We start from the raw sequence: 6,641 nt of genomic DNA on the forward strand, positions 1-6,641 counted from the left end.
ATCATCGAAAAAGCAAGAGAGTTCCAGAAAAACTGGAACTCTGCTTTATTGACTATGCCAAAGCCTTTGACTGTGTGGATCACAAAAAACTGTGGAAAAATTCTGAAAGAGATTGGAATACCAGACCACCTGACCTGCCTCTTGAGAAATTTGTATGCAGATCAGGGGGCAACAGTTAGAACTGGACATGGAACAACAGACTGGTTCCAAATAGAAAAAAGAGTATGTCAAGGCTGTATATTGTCACCCTGCTTATTTAACTTATATGCAGAGTATATCATGAGAAACGCTGGGCTGGAGGAAGCACAAGCTGGAATCAAGATTGCTGGGAAAAATATCAATAACCTCAGATATGCAGATGACACCACCCTTATGGCAGAAAGTGAAGAAGAACTAAAGAGCCTCTTGATGAAAATGAAAGAGAAGAGTGAAAAAGTTGGCTTAAAGCTCAACATTCAGAAAACAAAGATCATGGCATCCGGTCCCATCACTTCATGGGAAATAGATGGGGAAACAGTGGAAACAGTGTCAGACTTTATTTTGGGGGGCTCCAAAATTACTGCAGATGGTGATTGCAGCCATGAAATTAAAAGACGCTTACTCTTTGAAAGGAAAGTTATGACCAACCTAGATAGCCTATTCAAAAGCAGAGACATTATTTTGTCAACAAAGGTCCGTCTAGTCAAGGCTATGATTTTTCTGGTAGTCATGTATGGATGTGAGAGTTGGACTATAAAGAAAGCTGAGCACTGGAGAATTGATGCTTTTGAACTGTGGTGTTGGTGAAGACTTTTGAGAGTCCCTTGGACTGCAAGGAGATCCAACCAGTCCATCCTAAAGGAAATCAGCCCCATGTCTTCATTGGAAGGACTGATGTTGAAGCTGAAACTCCAATATTTTGGCCACCTAATGCAAAGAACTGACTCATTTGAAAAGACCAATGTTGGGAAAGATTGAAGGCAGGAGGAGAAGGGGACGACAGAGGATGAGATGGTTGGATGGCATCACCGACTCAATGGACATGAGTTTGGGTAAACTCCAGGAGTTGGTAATGGACAGGGAGGCCTGGCGTGCTGTGGTTCATGGGGTCTCAAAGAGTCAGACACGACTGAGCAACTGAACTGAACTGAATGTCAGTGGGAGGAACTAGAAACAAGTTTGTGTCCTCAGCTCTTCAAATCAAAAGGGTAGATCTTTAAGCAGCATGTGAAGTCCTTGTACAAGCCTCTGCTTAGAGAAAATGAGTAAGAAAGTCTATTGCAAATTCCCTTTGTGATCTGAAAATAACTTTAGCACCACAATCTCTTCCTCATGTGATTTCACTCCAATCTCCATCTTGATATTGCCCCCCTGCCAAGGTAGGGTTCCTGACACTTATAAAGTGCACATATTAAACAATTGGCCCTCAGTATGGACTGGGTTCTGCACCTGGCTTCTACCAACCTCAGGGTGTGCAAACTGCAGGTAGGGAGGGCTGACTACACTACTCTGCTTGATATAAGGGACTTGAGCAATGTGGATTTTTATATCCACAGGGGGTCCTGGAATCAGTCCCCTCAATACTAAAGGACAATAATATATTTATCACTTAATCTGATACAGCCCCCTCCTGCCAGCTCTTCTGAATAATGACACTCGAATGTGCTTCTTTCCCACTATGGAACTGCCCAAGCCTTGTAGAATCACTGTTGGTAAAAATGAAGTCACAGCTCTCACTGGTGAGAACAGTGACGACAGTTTAATGAGAGAGGCACACGTTGCCCCTCTCTTTACACATGTGAAGCTTTGCATTAATTTTCTGTAGCTGCCTTTGGAGTATAGTTCTCAGGGGCAGTCTAATTATCTGCCCCATGCAAATGAGAGGAACTGATAGAACTCTGTCCACCATAAAGACCTTGGACCTAATTCTGCCAAAGTTCTCTTTCTTTGATAAAACTGCACGTGTAAGGCTGACAACTACCATACAGATACACATGCAGTGTCAGGATTGGAGTATGCCTTCACTTAATAAGTCCTGACAATAATTTAAGTATTCTGATTATAATTCAAGTCAGACAACATTTGTTAACAGGTAGCACTAGACTTCTCTGTAGCTCAAATGGTAAAGAATCTGCCTGTGAGGCAGGAGACCAGGGTTCAATCCCTGGGTTGAGAAGTTCCTCTGGAGAAGGGAATGGCAATCCACTCCAGTATTCTTGCCTGGAGAATTCCATGAATAGAGAAGCCTGGCGGGCTACAGTCTGTGGGGTCACAAAGAGTCAGACACGACTGAGTGACTAACACACAGCACTAGGCTATATACTCTTGATCAGACTCCTTTTGTATTACTGCTAAAGACTTATTTTAATAATTAGTAGACTTTAATTCATCCTCAATAGTTTAATTTTTAAAAATTTTATTATTGTTTACTCATTTACTTAACTGCATCAGTTCTTAGTTGCAGTATGTGGGATCTTTCACTGTGGCACACAGAGTCTCAAGTTGTGGCACACAGACTCAGTTGCTCTGTGGCATGTGGAATCTTAGTTTCCTACCCAGGCATCAAACTGGCATCCCCAGCATTGCCAGGCAGATTCTTAACCACTGGACCACCGGGGAAGTCCCCTCAATAGTAACTTAAAAGTCATGTGACCTCCATGCATGTGAATATTGAGATTTGTGGCCCACAGATAAACCTGAGATCTCCTGGTATGCATGCTTTTAGGTCTGTGGGCAGATGGTGCTCTGAGACAGTGGGTAAATTAGTGCAAGAATACATGAGTTTTCTTTTTGGGTTTAGACACACACTTAAAATATCAGAGTAATTATAGCCCTTAGAGACCATTTGTTGCTTATGTATGAAGATCTTGGGCAAGAATGGACCAATGTCAGCAACTATTGTTAACTCTACGAATATATGTGTGCATCTGTAATACATACACATACAGAGAGAAAAGTTCACATACCATAAAATTCACATACCACTTCACATCATACACTTTAGTGATTTTTAGTATACTCACAAGGTGGCGCAACTATCACTGATCTCTAATTCAGAACATTTCCATAGTTCCAAAACAGAAGTTCATACCAAATAATACTCCCTGTGCCCACACGTTCCAGCCTCTAGCAGTCACCTATCTGTTTTCTGTCTCTATGGATTTGCCTCTTCTAGACATTTCATTTAAGTAGAATCATACAATACGTGGTCTTTTGTATGGTTTCTTCTTCTTAGCAGAATGTTTTCAAGGTTTATGATTTTTGTAACAAGCATCAGTACTTAATCTCTTTTTATGGCTAAATACTATGCCATGTTATAGATATACAGCATTTTGTTTATCCATTCCTCTATTGATGACCATTTGGGTTGTTTCTAGCTACTGGCTATTATGAATAATGCTGCTATAAACAGCTACATGTTCAGATATGTGTTTTTGCATGCAACATATGTTTTGAATTCTCTTGGCAAAGATCCGTCTAGTCAAGGCTATGGTTTTTCCAGTAGTCATGTATAGATGTGAGAGTTAGACTATAGAGAAAGCTGAGCTCTGAAGAACTGATGCTTTTGAACTGTGGTGTTGGAGAAGACTCTTGAGAGTCCCTTGGACTGCAAGGAGATCAAACCAGTCCATCCTAAAGGAGATCAGTCCTGGGTGTTCATTGGAGGGACTGATTTTGAAGCTGAAACTGCAATATTTTGGCCACCTGATGCAAAGAATTGACTCATTGGAAAAGACCCTGATGCTGGGAAAGATTGAGGGCCGGAGGAGAAGGGGACAACAGAGGATGAAATGGTTGGATGGCATCACCGACACAATGGACGTGGGTTTGGGTGGGCTCCGGAAATTGGTGATGGACAGGGAGGCCTGGCGTGCTGCAGTTCATGGGGTCGCAGAGTCAGTCACGACTTAGTGACTGAACTGAACTGAACTGATATACTGAGTGGAATTTCTGGCTCATATGGTAACTATGTTTAATTGTTTGATGAACTAACAAATTGTTTCCAAAGCAGCTGTACCATTTTACATTCCCAACAGCAGTGCAGGAAGATTCTGACTTATCTACATCCTTGCCAATACTTAATGTCTGTCTTTTTGATTATAGCCATTCCCGTGGATGTAAAGTGGTACCTTGTGGTTTTGATTTGCATTTGATGTTGAGCATCTGTTCATGTGCTTATTGGCTATTTGTATATCTTCATGGGAGATATGTCTTTTTGAATCCTTTGCCCACTAAAAAATTGGATTCTTTGTCTTTTTATTGTTGAATTGTAAGCTGTTAAGCATGCTAAGGTAAATCTAATTTAGATAAAGCACTCACTGTTCCAAGAAGACCAGCAGGTTGCAGTTTGGGTTTACTTTTAAAGCAAAGTGCCTTTTCAGGCACTTGCTGCATTTTTCAAAAACAACCATTGTTCATAGACTGTATGTGAACTAGGACCTATTGCCATCACTAAAAAAGATATTAATCTACTTCTAAGAACCATTGCAGAGGATTGGAAAACCCAAATGAACTCAGAAATCCTTGGTTCCATCCATAGCAGCAGCTTCCAGACCTCTACCTGCTGTCCCACGTGAGTGACAGAAGCAGTGTACTCTGAAAAGAACATAGCTCCTTACAGTATATTAAATGATATCTTTTTGTTAAAACCACCAACAGGAGAAAGTGAAACAAGAATTGTAGGTAAACTTTAAAGTGTGTACACACAGGCTAATCGCTAAGTCCTGGGGACCAAGGTCACCATCCGGAGGATGTTGCTGCTGCTGCCGCTAAGTCGCTTCAGTCATGTCTGACTCTGTGCGACCCCATATACAGCAACCCACCAGGCTCCCCTGTCCCTGGGATTCTCCAGGCAAGAACACTGGAGTGGGTTGCCATTTCCTTCTCCAATGCATGAAAGTGAAAAGTGAAAGTGAAGTAGTATCTGACTCTTCACGACCCCATGGACTGCAGCCTACCAGGCTTCTCCGTCCATGGGATTTTCCAGGCAAGAGTACTGGAGTGGGTTGCCATTGCCTTCTCCCAGCTGTGAATTCAGAAAATGGAGGAATGACCCAGCTGTTCACCTGGGTCTCTCACTTGCATTCATTCAACAATCACTGATGATAGTTCTGAGCCTAGTACTTCCAGGCTCAGCCTGGTACTTCCTTTCCTTCAAGAGTTCACAATCTGTCTTATGGGACAGACATACAAGTAAATGAGAAGGTGTGTATATTCTACAATGTAATGTTAGGTGCAGCAGGGAACAATGAACTCTCCCTAGAGATAGCAAGGATGTTTCCCTGAGGAGGCGGTTCTTGGCTCAGGGGTTGTACAACTCCGCATCACGATGGGTCCTTCCTAAGGACATTTTCTAGTAGGAGAGGGAAGAAAAAAAGAAACTTCAGCATGTGCCCAACTCTCTGTGGGGAGCGGGGCAGCTATGGGATGGAAGCCTATGCTTCTAGGTCTCCAGGCAGGCCCACCTTGGCCTGACATTTGCTTAGTCTTTTGGTCCATGCTAAAAAAAAACAAAGAACAGGTAGAATCTGGGCCACCCTCTTTAGTGCAAGAATAGGAAAAAGGAACCAATCTCCAAACTTTCTTGTCTTTGATTTTATGTTTATCAAGGGAAATCTTGTTTTCAATTTCATAGCAAATGTTTATCACTTTGAACCAGGAACTTGCCTGCCTTGTATTTCTCCTGTGCTGCTTTATCCTGTTTCCTGAGTTGCTAGTTTTGAGCTTGTTTAAGCCTTGTTAGAGGATCTCCAGCCACATCAAAGGGCATGGACCACATCCCCTTAGCCCCAGGGCAGCTGTGGGAGAGCTTTCTCACTTCTCGCCTAGTGGTTGCTTCTTCCAGGGATAGAATAACTCTGAACACCCAAATCTGGCCAGATTTTCCTCCAGCCTAACATTGGCATCCCAGTATTAAAAGATGTCTTACCTTTATTTCCAAAATTTCTTCAATTCAGGCAGCAGCAGCCAGCTCCTACAACTCCAAAAAGGAATGCATCGGAAGGAGGACTTGTGGCTCACAGACTTGACTAAAAGGCAGGAGGACCAGGCAATGAAAGTAGACAGGAGCTAAAGGAGGCTGGACAGCAAGAGCAGGAGACAGGTTAGGACCACCACCACATCACACCGTCCAACTCCTAGTGGTTTCTCACCTGTCCCTACATCTCCATGACACCCACATGAGAGTCCCAGTCCCTGGCAGGAGCATCACACTGGTCAAGCCCAGGTCTCAAGGTTTGCACTGTGGCAAGCTGTCTTTCAAAATGGAAGAAGGGGCTCTCTCTCCCCAAGACCTACACAATATGTGTTCCCCTAGGAAGGAAGTGTTCAGATGTCTACCACAGCCCTGTTTGAGGGAGTAGTAAGCAAAGCTTAGGAGGGGAGCAACACTCATGGGAGACCTCTGGTGTATAAACCAGTCCTCAAAGATCAAATTGACGCTGGGATTTAGTTAGGATTGTCTTCCCTACAGGAGAAACTGAAGTAAGGAATAATAATGATAACTAACGCCACTTGCTGATGGCCTCCTGTGAGCCCGTGCTGAGTAGATTTGATGAAATCTCATTTAATCTTTACCTGGCAAACATGTAGTCGTATCCATTTTATAGATGAGGGAATGAATTGTTCAGGAAGGTTGGGATATCTCCAGGGTCAGACTGGCA

The sequence above is a fragment of the Bos indicus x Bos taurus genome, chromosome 7 (assembly GCF_003369695.1).
Source record: "Bos indicus x Bos taurus breed Angus x Brahman F1 hybrid chromosome 7, Bos_hybrid_MaternalHap_v2.0, whole genome shotgun sequence".
NCBI classification, from domain to species: Eukaryota; Metazoa; Chordata; class Mammalia; order Artiodactyla; family Bovidae; genus Bos; species Bos indicus x Bos taurus.